The sequence below is a fragment of the Xenopus tropicalis genome, chromosome 2 (assembly GCF_000004195.4).
Source record: "Xenopus tropicalis strain Nigerian chromosome 2, UCB_Xtro_10.0, whole genome shotgun sequence".
Lineage (NCBI taxonomy): Eukaryota > Metazoa > Chordata > Amphibia > Anura > Pipidae > Xenopus > Xenopus tropicalis.
This window is the reverse complement of record NC_030678.2, coordinates 109608888-109628855: the sequence shown is the minus strand read 5'-3', so window position 1 is coordinate 109628855 and position 19968 is coordinate 109608888.

The following is a 19968-nucleotide window of genomic DNA, read 5'->3' as shown; positions in this document are numbered from 1 at the left end:
ACCCACCACTTAACGCCTATCAGAGTGGTAAAAATCTGAGGGATCACCTTGTTAAGGCGGATATTGGGGGCTCCTTACACAGCGGTTTTTAAGTAATCCCAGATTTGGAACATATCCGTGCCTACACTGCACTCAATGCAATCCAGTATAAAGGGTAATCATTTTTACCATCCACACTCTTGTAAAAAATATGAGATCAAACAATATTTTCCCTGTGAATCTTCTTATGTGATATATTTGTTGAAATGCCCTTGCGGTCTGTTATATGTTGGTGAAACTATACAGAAAATAAGGGACCGTATTTCTAAAAAGTCCACAATAAGCAGGGCACTTATGGCCTTACCAGTTCCCGCCCATTTTCATCAGGCCAATCATTCCATAAGCCAACTTTGTTTCCAGAACCATCTTAGGTTCTTAAACAGCACTATTTTTATTGGGGCAGCCACAGATCTCTGTGCTCTGTGCTGTTCTGTAATAGCACTGCCTTAAAGGTCATAAGTTACCCTTATCATTGTAATAAACAATATTATAGTGAAAACATACAAATCACCCCAGAAGATAATTTGTGTATGTATATATGAATGTAAATAATAATAATAATTGGGAAACATTGTGTCTCTTACATTTATTAAATGAACAGGCTTGTGACTACAGGAATATTTTAAGTAGCTTGAAAACTGTAACTTTAGAATAAATGTCATTTGTAGCAAACATTTCTAAATTGTGACTCAGGCTTAATTCAGAGTAAAACACACCAGTGGGTGATGATTACTGAATTTTGAAGAGGTAAAATAGCTTTTTATAAATTGGCAGAATCAGAGGTGGTTCAAGAAGACCAGGAGTCACCTGTTGCAAATGTCATAGACTGGATGAGACAGGTTACCTCCTGTGCTGACAGTGCCATCAAATCAGAGAATGGTTTAATAGAATAGAGTGTGAGTCACTCATAAAAGTTCATTACACTGTATCAAAGATCAGAGCAGTAACCTCTGTATGAAATTCAATGATTGATAAGTTCTTCAGAGATAATTGGAGACATGACAGGGCTAAATTCATTTCAAACATGTATCTGTGCCAAGAGAATATTTCATATATTTCAGCAGGCAGGGAAAAAATCACTACTTTTTTAATCATAAAAACGTACACCGTGCGCAATTTCTTGTGCCTGTCACATATAGGAAGTTTAGCAATCTATTTCCAAATAAACTTTAACAGCATTATTGTAGGAAAACGAGGCTGAAGCAATTGTAAGCCAAACGGGTGTTTACTAATTAACTTTGAAAATGTTTTCTATATAAATTGGACAAAATGCACCAGAACAAAAAAAAAGAGCACTAGTTGAAAAAAAGTCCACCGTGTAATCTATACTTTTAACAAGGAATTAGCTATGGCAATTGGGTTGGAACAGTAGAAAGTTGACGGGTGTTAATCCCTATCCATTGGTCTGGGGGAGCTAAAAGGTTTTGGTCAGATTTGAGGTAAAACTTATTTGCTGTCCTAGATACTCTTGACACTATAACTGAATGACAGATACACTAAAGTTCATATAACAAAAAAGGTTTTTAATTTAAGGAGGGTCATGAACAAAGGCTGGGATTCCTTTATCCGGAAACTCATTATCCAGAAAGCTCTGAATTACTGGAAAGATTTCATAGACTCCATTGTAATCAAATAATCATCATTTTTTAAAATTAATTCCTTTTTCTCTGTAATAATAAAACAGTACCTTGTACTTGATCCCAACTAAGATATAATTAATCTTTATTGGAGGCAAAATAATCCAATTGGGTTTAATTAATGCTTAAATTATTTTTTAGTAGACTTAAGGTATGGCAATCCAAATTATGGAAAGATCCCTTATACAGAAAACCCCAGGACTGGATAATTGGTCCTATACCTTATAGTAGTATGTGCCATTTTAAAGGAACAGTAACACCAAAATATGATATTGTTTTGAGATGTTTTGCAAAACCATGAACTAACACTTCTATGGTGTGTATTTGTAGCCTTTATATAAAAAGATTCTGCTATTAGTCCTTTTAAGCCCTACAATAAGATTTGGGGTGTTTTGCCTGTTGATATTATTTACAGTACTGTTTTATTTCTTACCGAGGCTAATTGAAGGTGAAATCTTTCCATGTTCTTTTGTCCTTACAGTATATCTGGACTTTGAGACACTGATTGAAAAGGTCTGAATACAATTTGCACCCATTACACCACCATGTCTACCATTAACATTTCATTTTGAATGCTCCTCAAGATTGCAAATTTTTATGCATTTAAAAAAATAAAACGTACACTCAAAACACATGCATTAAAAGGTTTCATATACATTAAACAATGCTGTGAGGTGCCACGTACATTTATAAATGACCTTATAACTGTATAAACATTTACATAAATGTATTCATTTAAATTGTTGTTCTATTATCATTACCCCGCTCTTGTTTTTTTTTGTTTGGTTTGTGTGAAGCAGGGGGTACAGTAAGTCAATAAATAAATGAAAGCTTTTTAAATACTTTTATACTTTGCTATTATCTTTGTTAAATATCGGCTTTGCTATATAGGATTTCTCAGTATGGTTAAGATCCTTAAGGCCCCCATACACGGGCCAATAGAAGCTGCCGATATCGGTCCCTTGGACCGACTCGGCAGCTTATCTGCCCGTGTAGGGGCAGAAACGAGCGGGCTGGCCGACCGATATCTGGCCTGAAATTGGCCAGATATCGATCGGCCAAGTTAGAAAATCCAGTCGGATCGGGGACTGCATCGGCTCGTTGATGCGGTCCCCGAACCGACTGCCCCATTGCCGCCTACATAATCCGGTCGTTTGGCCCCAGGGCCAAACGATCGGATTATTTTTTTTTAACTTCAAGCTCCCCGATATCGCCCACCCGTAGGTGGGGATATCGGGGGAAGATCTGCTCGCTTGGCGATCTCGCCAAGCGAGCAGATCTTACCGTGTATGGGGACCTTTAGTCATAGATTTTCTTTCCATTACTTGAAACAGATAAAAATTCATTTGCATATTGCATATCTAATTTTATCTCTTTGTGAACAATCTGATGGGATCTCAGTATCAGTATTCCACAAAGTATTTAGTACGAAATGCACTTGACCAGGCTGAAAACAGCAAATACAAATGTTTACAAATTACACCAATTTAAGAAGATTACATCAAAGTCGAATTATAAAGGTCAAATCCATGCAGCAGTTTCCGCTTCAAAGTAAAGGGCAGACTAAGCTATTTGGCGGCTAGAAAAAAAAAGTTTTAGCTTTTCATTTAGAGTGCTTGGACACTTTAATTACAGTCTGTGCTCATATATGCATTGTCAGTTCATTAATACAAAGTTTTAGAGGTCATTAAAAAAGGCACATTCAAAGACTTTGAAACTATAACAATAAAGCGTCAACATTGCTTTGTAGGTTGTTATATTATCTAATAGATTTTTTTACTGCTTTATTTTCTGAATTATTGATCAAAGTACATATCTGTATCTATCATAGTTCACATATTTATCATATAGATTAGTGCTATCCAACTGGCGGGCCACGTTCGGCCCATGGCCCCCCTCTGTGTGGGCCCCCACCTGCCTGGCTGCTGTGACTGCTTACCTTTGTATCAGTACTGATATTAAAGGAACAGTAACACCAAAAAATGAAAGAGCTTTAAAGTACTAAAAATATAATGCACTGTTGCCCTGCACTGGTAAAACTGGTGTGTTTGCTACAGTAACACTACTATAATTTATATAATAAGCTGCTGTGTACCCACGGGGGCAGCCATTCAAGCTGGAAAAAAAGAGAAAAAGCACAGGTTACATAGCAGATAAGTTCTGTAGAATACAATAGTGTTTTCTCTATTATCTGCTATATGCCTGTGCCTTTTCTCCTTTGAATGGCTGCCCCCATGGCTACATAACAGCTTATTTATATCAATTATAGTAGACTTTCTGAAGTAAACACACAACTTTTACCAGTGCAGGGCAGCAGCACATTATATTTTAGTTACTTTTATACACTTTCATTTTTTGGTGTTACTGTTCCTTTAACTGGCCCCCTGCATTGTTCACACCTCAGATTCAGGCTGTAAACCCCTTTATTGTTTCTACATTATTCACCCATGCATTGTTCACACCTCAGTTTCAGACGGTAAGCGCCCACATTGTTTACCTGTTCACACCTCAGACTGTAGGAGCAGTGCCAGCATTGTGTCATGCCAAACTCTGCCTGTCCTATGCTGCCTATGTGTGCCATACTCTGTCTGTTCTATCCTGTCTGTGTGTGACATACTCTGTCTGCCCTGTGCTGCCTGTGTGTCATACTCTGCCTTCCCTATCCTGATTGTGTGTGCCATACTCTTCCTACCCTATGCTGCCTGTGTGTGCCATGCTTTGTCTGCCCTATGCTGCCTTTTTTGTGCCATACTCTGCCTGCCCTATCCTGCCGGTGTGTGCCATACTCTGCCTGCCCTGCCTGAGTGTGCGATTCTCTGCCTGCCCTACCCTGCCTGTGTGTGCCATACTCTACAGCCCTATCCTGCCTGTGTGTGTGCCATAGACTGCCTGCCCTATGCTGCCTCTATGTGCCATTCTTTGCCTGCTCTATCCTGCCAGTGTGTGCCATACTCTGCCTGCCCTGCCTGTGTGTGCTGTGCAATTCACTGCCTGCCCTACCCTGCCTATGTGTGCCATATTCTGCCTGCCCTATCCTACCTGTGTGTGCCATACTCTGCCTGCTCTGCCTGTGTGTGCCATTTGTTGCCTGCCCTTCCCTGCATATGTGTGCCATATTCTGCCTGCCCAATCCTGCCTGTGTGTGCCATAATCTGCCCACCCTATGCTGTCTGTGGGAAGTGGACCTGGTGGGGGTTTGTTGAAATAGCTGTTAAGGTGTGTAATGTTGTGCTGGGGGTTGCTGTGCTATCCACAGAGGAGAAGGAGCCAAAAGGATTTAAGGGTATGGCTTAATATGGCATAATAAACTTATGAATGAAAGGTGATATCCCTGCAGTGAGCACCCGCCATTTGGGTTTTTGGTGTTTTATGGTCATAAAAATGTTTGTGTATATGTGGATGTGGTTTAAAAAAGGGAGTGGCCAAAACTGACATTATTATTATTATTATCGGCCCTCCATCACGTAGGCCAGGAAAATTAAAGTTGCAAGTAAGCTTTTTTCTTTATAAAATATATTTGAAGTGATTAACATAGGCTAAGCTGGTGATTATATTTACTTTTGTGTGTGTAGATATGGCTGTATATTTTTTGTAGCAGCTGGTAGACTCCAAAGTGCAGGTAAGTTAGTAGACTGAAAAAATATCAGCTGGTCAATTCTACACCATAGGGTTAGAGTGAGCGCTTCAGATTCCTTTCTTTGTTCCTTGTAGATTATCATACAGCGATACGGCGAAGGAAGGAGCAGCATCCACTATGCGATGATCGATTGATCGAGCCTAGCCTTCTTTCTGTAGTCAGGCTAGGCTCGATCAATCGATTGTCGCATAGTGGATGCTGCTCCTTCCTTCAACGTATCGACGTAGTTCAATTGACAGGAAGCCAAGTTTTAGCAAGTATTTTCTATTAAAGCATTTAAAATACTAAGTGGTTTGCAGGATAGGGCAGTTATTTGTGCAGGGTAGAATAGCTTTTCTACTTAAAAAATTTTAGTGTTACTTTTCCTTTAAAAGCTTCTTTCCTGGTCTCACTAAAGTTTCTAAGCAATGGGTAAGTGGTCATGCTTTGACCACTCAGTTGCACATAAAGCACATTGTTGCCGAGAGTTTAATGATTGTATTGATCCTCAAGCTGCTGAGTAAACGGTTTACGTGAACACCGTTCTATCAGTCACACATAATGCACTCATACTTCCCAAAATTTTGAAAATTGAATGAAGGAGAAAAAGAAACGCCGTGCATAGTGCAGTAAAAATGTTTTGACCATGCCCATTTTTGCGACCACACCCCCTAAATATCACTCCCATTTGACTAAATTTGGTTATTTAAAGTTTGAGCACATTTCTGGGGGTTTTGTTAATAACTGTATGTTATTACAGTTTTGTTAAAAAAATCTGAAATTGCCCTTTAAGCTGCAAGTCTCAGTTCCCCCAAGAGACCTGTTTTGCTTATTAGTTACAATTGTATCTAAGTGCAGGTGTGGCATGTTAAGTTTCTGGGCTCACTGCCAAAAGCTACTTATTTAATTAAATGTGAGATACAATGTATCTAAGTGCAGGTGAAGCTTGTTAAGATTTCTGGGCTCTCTGCCAAAAGCTACTTTTTAATTAAGTTTCAGAAACAATGTATCTAAGTGCAGGTGAATCTTGTTAACTTTCTGGGCTCTCTGCTTTTTAATTAAGTTTGTATCTTTTTTTGGCGTTCAGTGCAGGAGGTTAAAGGGAAATGAGGGACTTTTCAGTAAGAATCTGGGACTGCGGGTTTAGCTTTCAAAAGAGGGACTGTCCCGTGAAAATTGTGACAGTTGGGAGCTATGTCCACATTGTTGCTAGGGGTTAAATAATTTGATTTATTATTTAGTACACAATAGGCAGTGTAGGTAAAATAAGGAGCCTTAAAGTAGATTTGGAGCTTGCGCGTTTTGTTCAAAGTGTGGTGCTTACATGTGGGGGCATTTGCTAAACTGTGACTTTTTGGGTGGGGTTTTTTGTTGGCGAAAACCAGAAAAGTTGCAGGAAAAAAAAGCGGAAATTTTTCAAGATTTCTTATGCAGCAAAACTGTGGCAATTCTGAACGAAAAAATACACCATCATCCTGATCATGTAGAAGTCAATGTCCCTTTACAATCTGAAGATCTTTCTTTGCTTTGTGGTTTTAGAGGTTTTCAGGTTTTTATTTTAGGCCAGCTTTTGTGAAAAAGTTGCGGTTATTGTGCAACCAGTCAAACAAGTTGAGGTTTTCGCTTTTTTTCATGCTTTTTCAATTCAGATCTTTTGATAAATGACTGCTATTCATGAAAATTAGTTTTTCATGGTTTTAAACAAATATAAATCTGAAAATTAGTTTTAGTAAATCCCCCCTTAATTTTTCCTTTGTAAATTGTATTGAAAGGGATTCACAGAGGTGCTGACAATAATAAATATATATCCCAAATGGGTTTATCAACCAGGGAGCAGTAACCTTCTTTTTCCCTGCCACGGGAATGTAACACCCCTTCCTTTATTTATTTTATATATCACCTAATCACATTACTATGTTTGTTTGTGTTGCTGTTTATGATCTTTTTATGCATTACATAAATGATAATTAATATCACCTAGGGGCAGATTTATCAAAATGTGAGTTTAGAGCTCAATACATAAAAATTCACCCACGTTCTGTTCATTCCTATGGGATTTTAGCAGTATATTTATCAAATGGTGAGTTCTAACTTTCACCCAATGATAAATACACTTTTAAGGAATGAATAGAGGGTGAGTTTTTATGAACTAAGCTCTAAACTCATTTTGATAAATCTGCCCCCTAGAGAGGTTGTGTCAGACATTATATTTATTTTTATTTTGTTGATTGGGTCAGACACATTCTTATTTTAAAAAATAACATGCCTTCTAAAACATAAACAGTTGTTTAAAGTCCCTGGTCAGGGGTGAATCGAGTATTTAAAATTTAAACACGGATACTAAAGGTCAGTAGAAAGAATTCTGTAGAGATCTTTTAACTCATAGCTTTGTATACAGAGGTAGAGGTTATAGATTAAGATAAGAGAAAAAGAGACGTCACCTTGAACAACAGAAAAATTCTGCTGTGAATAAAGCAAAATGATAGAATTGTATCTCAGGAGATTGTGTTGGCTGATACACTAAATAAATTAAAAGTGATTGAATTAGTTGCTGGAGAAGTGGGAATTCACTTTAGACACACTCTCTTAGCCTGGTCTTGTTTATTGCAGCAGCACTGTTGTTACAAGTGGATCCTGTCAGTCTTTAAGACATTATCCGGCCTTGTTGTTATAGCCAAACCTAACTGATTCTTATTCCTCTGGTTATTTTACAATATCAAAATTTTACACTATTTGCATCAGTCCCTTCCCAACTGGGGAGTACAGTCAAAGCACCTTCCTATGCACTCGCAATAATGGTCAGTTTCATCAAGAGCTAGTTAAACTACCTGTATCTTTTTGGGGTGCTAAGGGGAAACAGGATTACCAAGAGGAAACCTTTGCAGACATGTCTGGTTGGAATTAAACAGAGGGCTCAATAAAGGCAGCAATTCTGACAACTACCCACTGTGTTGTCCATACATTAACTCCATAGCAAACAAATGAGTTGTTACTTATCAAAAGAAGTGTGCTCACGTCTCATATTGTCAAATGATTTCAACTATATAAGGAAGACATTCAGAAAGGAATCAGAAATTCCAGAAGCAATAGTGGAACAGATACTTACTACCGATAATATATCATAGCTTGTGTATTGCCTTTAAAATAATATAACATGGAACACAAACTAGATTTTTTTTGTTACCGTTATAGTAATTATAGATGGAGGAAGTTTCCTTACTAAAACATCAAGAGAAAATACAATCTGGGGGGCACAAGACATATCAGTCTTGGGGCATAGGATTTTATTTTTTTTTTTAATTATATTTTAGGGTAATGGTAATTTTGCCACACTATTCTTAATTTTCCATGCATAACTCCAATAGTCAAAGCACCTTATTTACAAACATGATGACTGTCAAAGAGCTTATTGCAATCATATTATGAGGCATAAAGCTAGAATAAGCCCAGTGTGGCACTAGCCTTAAAGAATGAAAATAGCAAATTGAGAAAAGTCATTCAAATAATCTTATGTTCCCTCATATCTTCCATAACACAAGATAAGCCACCAAGAGAGTAGAAATTATTTTAAAAAGTTATGCAAAAATATTGCCATTAATAAGGGAGGAAATACAAATTCCCAAAGCACAATAATTATTGCCCTTGCAGATAAAATGCATTTTTTTTTTGAATGAATTATAGCTTTTCCTTTTTTTTTTTTTTTTTGACGCCTTGGCAGTTATTATTACTTTAATTCATCTTCACTTTTAATTTTGATTATAAGCTGCTAATTATGTTAACTAAATTAAATACTCCAGAAACCAATTGCAATCTTCTTTACACTGTGTAATTACTTTTCCCATATAATGAGAATAATATACTTTTATAGCTCTGTAGAGAATAATACCTGTGGCATTTTTCTGCGGAATAGTATGTAAGGCATAGGAACCTTATTTTGAAAAAGGAACATCTCTTATAGATACCAGGTTTTCTGTTAATCAATTATGGGTAAAGTAAATTAGCCACCTTTTATGAGCCATCCTTGTTAAATAAGGAGGCTGTTAACCCCTATCTTTCCAGTTTCCTCTGTAGTGTGCTGAGGTGGAGAATTGTTGACTGTTCTGCCAGTCATCAGGCAGTGATAGATCTACCCTGGCAGTATGTTGCCCAAAGATACTAGAGAGATTTATAAATATTTGGTGAGAAAGAATAATTTTTTACAACTTAATGTGTGCCCAAGAAATCTATAAGAAAAGCTAGTGCTTATCTATGTTTTTCATATTTATTGTATGCTTTATGCCCTTAAGAATTTAGGACTTAATTTTCAATATATTTTTTGGCAGTGGGTAGTGCTCTTTACTATATCTTTGGTTACTTTATTTATAGGAGTGTTATGCAGATCATGGGATAAATAAGGTAAAAAAAAGTCAGGCTAGAGTAGTTACTAATAGACAGACTAGGAACCATATTTGGTAATGTACCAAAGAGACAGGATTGGATAGCTGAGGAGCTTTACACTCTCCCAAGGATACATTGTGGGGTTGGCACCTTGTACAGGTGGGAGATTCCCCAGAAAAAGGGTGTAGATTAGGGTTGGTTTCTGAGAATCCCCTAAGAGATATGTATGTATGTATGTATATTTTTATTTATGCATAAGTGTCTCAGGGAAAAACCTTATTATTTTATTAAGTGCAGTTGTTACATCAGTATATCTCTCATCTATGGTCTGATTTGCCTGGTAGCCAAATTGTTACTGGCTTATTATATGTAGGATCTGTGGGACACAATGTATAAACATATAGTAATACATTTTGTTAACTCCAAATACATGCATTATAAAAATTAACATTACTTCTGCACTCACAGGATACTTTTAAAATAATTAAAAAAAAATGGCTCTGCCAAGGCATTCTGTGAAAAATTTGTCCCATAAAATTAATATTCTCTACACAAAATAAGCTCTTAATTGATTTCTGAATTAATTCTGTGAATAGAAATGTAATGTTCATTTTTCAAACACAAAGCTTGTATATACAGAATGATTTTTTGTTTGCCAAAATTAATTTTTATTTTTTTTGTATTCACAGAATGCATTTTGTGCTGAAAATCATCCTTAAGCTGCCACAAACATCTTGTATTCATGAATGAATTTTCATATATTTCAAAATATGTAAGGGTTCATTTACAAAAAGATATTAGGACTCTTTACCAATAATGCAATAACAGCATTCCACAGTAAAAGAAATATAAATGTAAATGCAAATAGTCATTTGAAAACTAGGCACAAATTGTAGCAGCTATAAAAAAAAAAACATATAGCATCTACAATAACATAATTTGCATGCAAGCAAGTGGGAGTGTTTGTAAGCACAACATGCAAACAAAGCCCTGGAAATATAACATATTTGTAGGAACAGGGGTGCAGGGAGTTGCAACACTCAAAACTCTTTATTCTGTCCCAAAGTCCAAGATGGTATCACAATCAGGGCCATAACTTGATTACTTATGATGCTTTGAAGTGTTCTCTCTACCAACCTTGTCACCAGCCTTCAGTGTCACTCCAGGGAACCTGTCAACATGTTTCTACAGGGCTGAGCCCATGACTTCTCATGCACTCCGATGGATCCCAAAACTTCCTTGGTCTCCTACAAAATCCCAGCGCTTGCATTACCCTGCTCCTCCACACCCACACCAAAATGGTGATGTACCTGTTCAGAAGCTACTACCACTCATTTTCCAGTGGGGCTTTAGCTGCTCATGCTCACTGGCTTGAACTCTCTCTCAGACCACTAAGTGTGCTATAACACACCTGCCGGCTTTATCTTCTTCTTTACAGGTGCTGTCCAGTAGATGTCCTTATTATGGCACGCACCTGGGCTTGTATGTTGTCCCCTTTTATACCCTCTAGCCACACACTTCTAAAAATTTCTAGGCATTTCCCTTCTATCCCTCTGGTGGCTAGGCACTAATACTAAAACTTAAACTACTTAAAGGAGAACTACACCCCCCAGCTATAAAAGCCCCCTTAACTGGCCTGCCTTGACCCCCCCTCACCTTTCCCATACACATACTCACATACTCTGTAACTTAAAAAACTGCCCCTGTCGCAACCCTAACATAAAAGTGCAGAGCAGCGCAGCTGCGTACCTGGGCACCATTCTTCTGTTCAATTGTAGAAGCTTTGGGTCTCACCACCGACACGGACCTTGCTTGACCATGCGCAGTTAAAGTTGATTTCCTGATAGTCCGAACTGTACATGCTTAAGCAGGGTCCGTGATGGCAGTGAGACTCGAAATTTAAATGATTGAACAGAAGATGTTCTAAATAATATGTTCTAAAGCACCTTTGTGAATCTGCATGCAAGTTTGCATCCAGTACAATCACTCCTAGCTTAGTTTTCTACTGCTAATTAGTGATTAGAATTTTTTTCGCAAAAAGTACAGAAAAGAGTTGTGGTCGTGTCAAAAAAGTCACAGTCACGTCAAAAAAGTTACAGTCGTGTCAAATAAATTGCGGTTGTGTCAAAAAATTGCACTTGTATCAAAAAATATTTTCATTAGTTTCGCTAATTTTTCATTGAAGTGAACAGGACAGATTTGCTAATCATCACTGGGGAGAAGTAGTAATCTCCGTTGCATGCTGCAGGCTATTGCATGTATTGAAAATTATGATTTAATTGGTATCACTGAGACCTGGTGGGATGAAAAATGCGACTGGGCTGTGAATCTAAATGGTAACACACTTTTTAGGAGGGACAGAGAGATTAAAAAGGGTGGAGGGGTTTGTCTTTATGTAAAGTCAGATTTAAAGCCATGTAATAAAGACATTTCAGTAGGGTGAAGGTCACAAAGAAAATGATCATTGGTGTATGCTATAAACCACCCCATATAGATGACGGGGATGAGACCCAGCTACTGTCGCAAATGAAAGAGGCTTCACAACTGGGTCAAGTTATTATTATTTAATTATCCAGACATTGACTGGAGTAATGGGGTGGCTAAGTCAGAAAAAGCTAGTAGGTTTGTAACTATGCTAAATGACAACTTTTTATTTCAGGCGATTCAAGAACCTACTAGGAATGACTCTATTTTGGACCTGGTAATATCTAATAATAATGAACTCATCTCTAACATTTGTGTGGGTGAGCATTTGGGGAACAGTGATCACAACATGGTCTCCTTTGAGATAATGCTACAGAGACAGCTCTATAAGGGAGTAACTAAAACGCTTGATTTTAGACGTGCAGACTTTGCCAGTTTAAGGGCATCTCTGCAATGTGTCAACTGGGAAAGGCTTTTCATAGGGTTAGACACGGAAGAAAAAATGGAACATCTTTGAAACATTGCTTTGCAGGTATACACAACAGTATATTCCCCTTGTAAGCAAAGAAAAGGCATTGCAAAGCAAAACCTTTATGGCTGAATAAAAGTGTTAGTGTCGAGGTTGGTAAGAAAAAACGTGCTTTTAAAGCATTCAAGTTAGCTGGGACAGCGGAAACTTTCATCAGGTACAAGGAAGCAAATAAAGCATGCAAAAAAGCTATCAGGCAAGCTAAAATAGAGATGGAAAGGGATATTGCAGCTAGGAGTAAAAAGAATCCTAAATTATTTTTTAATTATGTGTAGTGAAAAAATGAAGCAAGAAGGGATGGGAACCTTATTATCACGGGGGGGGGGGGGTAAGTTGGTTTATCAGAACTGGAAAAAAGCAGAAATTTTGAACTCTTATTTTTCAACTGTCTATACATCTGAGAGTCACTCAGGAGGAAATTCAAAAGAGATCTAAACATGTAAAGGTAAACAAAGGTCCAGGACCGGATGGGATTCATCCCAGGGTATTAAATGAGCTGAGCGCTGTGATTGCCAAACCTCTTCACTTAATTTTTCAGGATTCGTTGAGGTCTGGCATGGTGCCGAGAGACTGGCGAATTGCTAATGTGGTGCCGTTATTTAAAAAGGGATCCCATTCTCAGCCTGAAAACTATAGGCCTGTTAGTCTGACATCAGTAGTAGGAAAGATTTTGGAAGGGGTAATAAGGGATAGGGTACTTGAATACATTGCAGTTCACAATACTATAAGTTTGTGCCAGCATGGTTTTATGCGTAACAGATCTTGCCAGACTAATTTAGTTGCCTTTTATGAGGAGATGAGTAGGAACCTCGATGCTGGAATGGCAGTTGATGTCATCTACTTGGACTTTGCTAAAGCGTTTGATACAGTACCTCACAGAAGGTTAATGATCAAATTGAGGAATATTGGCCTAGAACATATTATTTGTAATTGGATAGAAAACTGGCTGAATGATAGAGTACAAAGAGTGGTGGTAAATGGAACATTTTCTAATTGGACCAGTGTTGTTAGTGGAGTACCACAGGGGTCAGTCCTTGGTCCTTTGCTTTTTAACTTGTTTATTAATGACCTGGAGGTGGGCATAGACAGTACTGTTTCTATTTTTGCTGATGACACTAAATTGTGCAAAACTATAAGTTCCATGCAGGATGCTGCCGCTTTGCAGAGCGATATGACAAAGTTGGAAAACTGGGCAACAAACTGTAAAATGAGGTTCAATGTTGACAAATGCAAAGTTATGCACTTTAGTAGAAATAATATAAATGCAAACTATCTATTGAATGGTAGTTTGTTGGGGGTATCTTTAATGGAGAAGGATCTAGGGGTCTTTGTAGATAGGTTGTCTTATTCCAGGCAGTGTCATTCTGTGGCTACTAAAGCAAATAAAGTGCTGTCTTGTATAAAAAAGGGCATTGACTCAAGGAATGAAAACATAATTTTGCCTCTTTATAGGTCCCTGGTAAGGCCTCACCTTGAGTATGCAGTGCAGTTTTGGGTTCCAGTCCTTAAGAAGGATATTAATGAGCTGGAGAGAGTGCAAAGACATGCAACTAAACTGGTAAAGGGGATGAAAGATTTAAGCTATGAGGTGAGACTGTCGAGGTTGGGGTTGTTTTCTCTGGAAAAGAGGCACTTGCGAGGTGACATGATTACTCTGTACAAGTACATTAGAGGGGAATATAGGCAGACAGGGGATGTTCTTTTTTCCCATAAAAATGATCAACACACCAGAGGCCACCCCTTTAGATTAGAGGAACGGAGCCATTTGAAGCAGCGTAGGTGGTTTTTCACGGTGAGGGCAGTGAGGTTGGGGAATGCCCTTCCTAGTGATGTTGTAATGGCAGATTCTGTTGCCTTTAAGATTCTGTTGCCTTGGATACTTGAACAAGCATAGTATCCAAGGCTATTGTGATACAAATATCTACAGTTAGTATTAGTAGTTGTATATATAGTTTATGTATGTGAGTGTATAGATTGGTAAGTATAGTTTGTGTGTGCTGGGTTTACTTGGATGGGTTGAACTTGTAACTGTTAATATAATATATACACATACACATATATAATATATCCAAGCTGGGTAAAACATAGAAGATGAAATGTCAGTTTAGATAATGGCTCATGCAGATACATACTGTAAATAAACACATGCAAATCATATCATATGGTCTGTATGCATCCAATACCAATACCTCTTTTCAATTTATATATATTCTAACCACAACAAATCTTTGTGTCTCCAGTATCTGGCACAGGGTAATTATGTTTTTATTGTAGGAAAGAACGCTGTACATCATGTAAAAAAAATGGTAAATTGCATATTGATATTTTATAATCAATATTATATTATAAAATGATATTTTGCACTTTGTATTTTCTGCTGCTTAAGTAAATGAACTCTGAAGCGTTCAGTGTGTTTTATTAATGAAAAACTGATAAGGCCAACATTTTGATTTAAACAGGGGTTCAGGATTGATGAAAGAAGGCATCAGTCACTAGAAGGGAATATAGTAATAACGGAAGAGGATGAATGTAAATGAGCCCAGAATTACTCTGAAACATATTTCATCATATTATGTTTCAGTTCACCACTATATTCCCTGTTGTGCTTCTACTTCTTTTTATTAATTGTATTTCTTTTTTTTGCAAAATGTTTGCTTACTTTTATATATTTATCTGCAGATTTATTATGGCACTGCAATGTCTGTACAACCCTGCTGTAAAGGAAACCTTGACTTGCTACAATATTGTATCAGAGGTCAAATATTCCTGGCATGAGTACATATTATACATATAACATTTCTAAATGTAATTCTACTAATCATTGTGGAATCTGGGAATTAATCTTCTTTTACCCTGAAGATGTATTCATGTGATTCTCTCAAATATTTTGTAATATTATAACCAGTAATTATGTATTTACTGACCTCTCACTTTTCTAAAATATATCCTTTTTTTGCTACAAAATCCAGTCAATAACTCAACCTAGATGACAGCTTTAACTATCATCTCTTTAAAAGGCTTGTGTTGTGCCAAATTCAATTTCCCAATCTTTTAATCCAATTTAACTGACCAGTGGGAGCTGTCAACTAAATACTATAAGGGGAGAAAAATCAAAATATGACAAATGACCAGTTTTTGCAAGTGCCATACTCCATAATGTTGCACATTCATTTTCTAATGAAAACATAGCAAAGTATTTATGAATTTATGTAATATGTGTAAGTATCCAAATACTTTGCTTGAAGAGATTCACCGATAAATCTTTTATCTATTATTCTATTACTTCTATAAAAGGGTTACTGACTTACTCCCTTTTCTATTCCCATAACATTTTTCTTATCTCCTGACAATACCCTGCTGCTTGTATGATAATATTGGTACAACCAACAAGGAGTTTGGCAAAGGTAATGATATGAAGTGGTCACACTTAAAAAAATAAAAACCAGAAAGACTGATTAATTTGCCAGATTTGCCCAGTTGTCCCATATGGTGCATCAAATTAGGCCTTTTTATTTGTTCAGTCCCCAGGCCAACAAATTTTTATGCCATTTTACGAAATTTTTCAGACAAGCAAAACAGATTTGCTTGTCACTAATCTTGAAAATTTAAATATAACAATTTCCCATGTAAAAGCTGACAATTTTATGTGGAAGTCAGAGTTGTACAACTGCAGCTATTTTTCATTGTGAGTTTTCTTAAAGTGATATTGACACCAAAAAATTTCTTATAAAAATATGAACCTACTTACAAACCAACCTATAGGACATACATGTATTGACTGTTTTTTTCCTAAAAGTCCTGTTTCTCTACATAAATCCCACTGAAGATCCTGAACCCGACTGTCTGGCAGCCCGACTGTAGCTTCTCAATCTGTCAAAAGGACTACGTCATAAACTGGAAGGATTCAGCTTGCCGTTTGCTTCAAAGAGTTCCCCCTCCCTCCGTCACTCACATAGCATTGCATGGCATTGTGAACTAGATAGCAGGCAGGCTTGATCTTTCCATTGCCTGCCTACTTCAAAGGGCTGCCCCCCCCTTTGCTCTTCCCACAAAGAATTAAATAGCAGGCCAGCTTAAGCTGTCCCTTGCCTGCTTCTAAGGGCTCCCCCTCCCCCCACCCCATTACACATAGACAACGGAGCTGAGCTTGTCACACACCAGCTGAAAGCTGGGTTTGCAGGTTTGTGATTGGGCATATTTATTAATTATTCACTTGGGAGGCATTTAAATGAAATCACTTTAATAAATTCAAATTTGTCTCATTTGAATCACTGAAAAGAAACAGTTGTTGTATCGCATTCAAGTGGCTTTTTTACATTATACAGTTTTAGAGATGCAGGTTTCTTAATGAATAAGTGCATATTTAAGATTTGAGTTTTTAAGTTCATTATAAAAAGTTTTATTTTTAAAAAAATCTGCCTTCCATCTACCATGCCATTAACTAGAAGCCCTCAGTCATGGAATTCCTTTCCCCAACTTCCACTAAGGCCTTCCTTAAGGTCCTGGCCTCCAGCCTTTGGCTCCAACTGAGCCCTCTTTCCTTAGCATTATATATCTTTCCATAGAGTGGAGTCCAAAAAGGGAGAATATGACTGCACCTCCCTTTTTACCTCTAGCTAAATAGGAAAACATCACTCAGGTCATAGGTTACCCAAAAGGGAAAGTTTATAAGTATAGGGGATCCCTTTCACATCCCCTATAGAACCATGTAAGAACCATGCAGAAAAACTAGAACTGGTAAGTGGGTAAAGCTGAAATGTCCTGGTTGACTAGGGTCAAGAATACAGAATACAGTGTTGGTGGTTAATAATCTATGCTTGAAGGCAAATGGAACAACTCTGTGAGTAAATAAATAAGATTAATATTAACTACTTGTAATTAACACTACTATATAGTTACACTAGATGTTAATATAATTAAGCAGAACATTAGGAAAAACATGAAAATATAAACAAAGTATATAACAAACCCTCTTAAATGAATATTACTTAAACTGTTTTTCAGTTTTTTAAGCCTCTGTTAAACAATCCTTAAAGAATGAAATAATGTCAGTAGACTGTTGATTAATCTATATAAAATAATGAAACAAGATTTTATTAGCATTTTAACAATTTATCATTTTCTTCAGTATCTAAACACTGCCAAAAGTTCTCTGTAAAGTGAAACACCTGAAAAACATCTTGCATAGTTATTCTCATATAATTAGAACAAATAGCAAGAACATTTTACATATATAAGTAGTCCCTTGAGTTATTTTTAATAGAATAGTTCTGTGCTTTTTTTTACTGCTTCATCCTTAAGCTTTGCTGTGGGGCGGTTCATTACCCGGCATAACTGTTAGCTGTTACCATCAACAGCAACACTGACACACCATGACATACTATTCCATGCAACATATAAACAGATGAAGCAGAGATTTCCATTCTGGCCTGGCTCATTCTTCTTGTCAAATGACACAATGCTTTGTATTTGCACTTGCATGTCTCCAAATCTCTAGATTAAACGATTCAGAGCATGGAAAAATCTACAATGAATTTATGGCTCATGTCAAAGAAAAATGAATGAATTAAAGAACAAAGCATTTTCTCAATGGATGACTCTGTTTTCAGTCCCCTTATTCACTTGGGAGTGTGAACATGGCATTTTTGCTCCTAAGGTTTTCACAGACTTTTCATTCAGTATATCTGATGTTTTAACAATCTTGGAAAAAAACATGCTTTCCATTCAATTGTTGTACTATCCATTATCCTTTATTAGCAGCTAAGCTTTTAATCACAATTAAAAGTTAAAATGTCTCAGATGCTTTAACAGAATATATTACAAAATAACGCACATGGCTAGAAGACACGTTTATGCAAAGGGCCACTCCTTAGGCCTACTAAAGAACAAGCCACTGTTACAGAGGTTTCAGTTATAATGGCATTATCTACCTGCATCTGTCTGAAATACAGAAATATCACTGGCTATCCTTAACAATTTCTATGAAATAGATTTTCTAAAATGAGTTCCTAAGGGTTAATTTGATTAGTAGGCTCAAACTATGTTGAACTCCTTTTAGGTTTATATTATTGTCAACCATTTAAATTAAATGAAACTGGTGCAATCCATCTTAAAATTATTTGGGAGAGCCAGTATTCCATTTGTATTTCAGGTTTGATGTCTTAAAGAATGTATGTATGTAATATACACACAAAAACTAGTAAATAATGATCATAACCAAGGAATAATTATAGAGCAGACCATAAAGAGGAGGTACAGCAGATAAGGGGTCTGGGTTCCCTCTTTGAGTGCAGGACAACATCTTACAACAGAAAGAACATCAGGGAGCACTTTTTAAGCAATATTTAAACTGGGATGATTTTATGTGATAAGCAAATTTTATTCTTTTCAAATGTAAGTGTCATGTTTTAACCTGATAATTTACAAGTTATTCTACACTTTAGCACCTTGTATGTCCCATAGCATACCGGGGAAAAGAATTGGATTCTACCAGAATTACTTCTTACTGCAGAAAAGTTATTAAATGTCTGTGAGTACCCATCTACAATCAGTTAGATGGTTATAAATATTGCTTAACCCCTGGTGGTGAGCCTTTAGTAAATATACCCAAATGGCGATCTGGTAAACTTCAGGTGGCCAAAAAAAAGAGGGTAAAAAAGATATATAGAAAATACTACACTGTATTACTTTTTATTTGTCTTTATTACTTTTATTTATCTTTATTTGCTGTCATCCTCTCAAGCCTGTGTGAATGCCGGCTTGATTTTAATTCTGAATGATATATAATGCTCACAGAGAGCACACTCTATGTTAACACACACAATGTAAAGAACCTAAAAAAAAGGAAAAATTATATAAAAAAAAAACATAGATATATAAACACAGAAAAAACTGTAGTAAATATATGGGGCAGTATCTCCCATTAGAAAAAAATCTATGACATCACATTGGGTATTTAAGCCATATGGAATTGCAAGAACAGAGAGCAAAAATCCAATATGCCTTTTGCAAATTTAGCTATTGCAAAACATCTCATTTTTTTAAAGGTACATTAACTTTTTCTTTGACCTTAACATGTAAATCCCTAACCCAATGTTTAATACAGTCAATAAAGGTTCTTCCAGTTAGTAAATTAGCATATCCTATGTCTACCGCATTTTAATGTTACCTTACTCTTTCTTCATGCTGACATAGTGTTTTAGACAGTTCTTATTTATCAATAAGCGAACTACACATTTTGGGGCTGATTCATCAAAGTACGAGTTCGAATCCCGAAATGGGTAAAATTTGGATTTGATACAATAATTTCTGATGATCACAAATATTACGAAAATGCTTACGAAAAA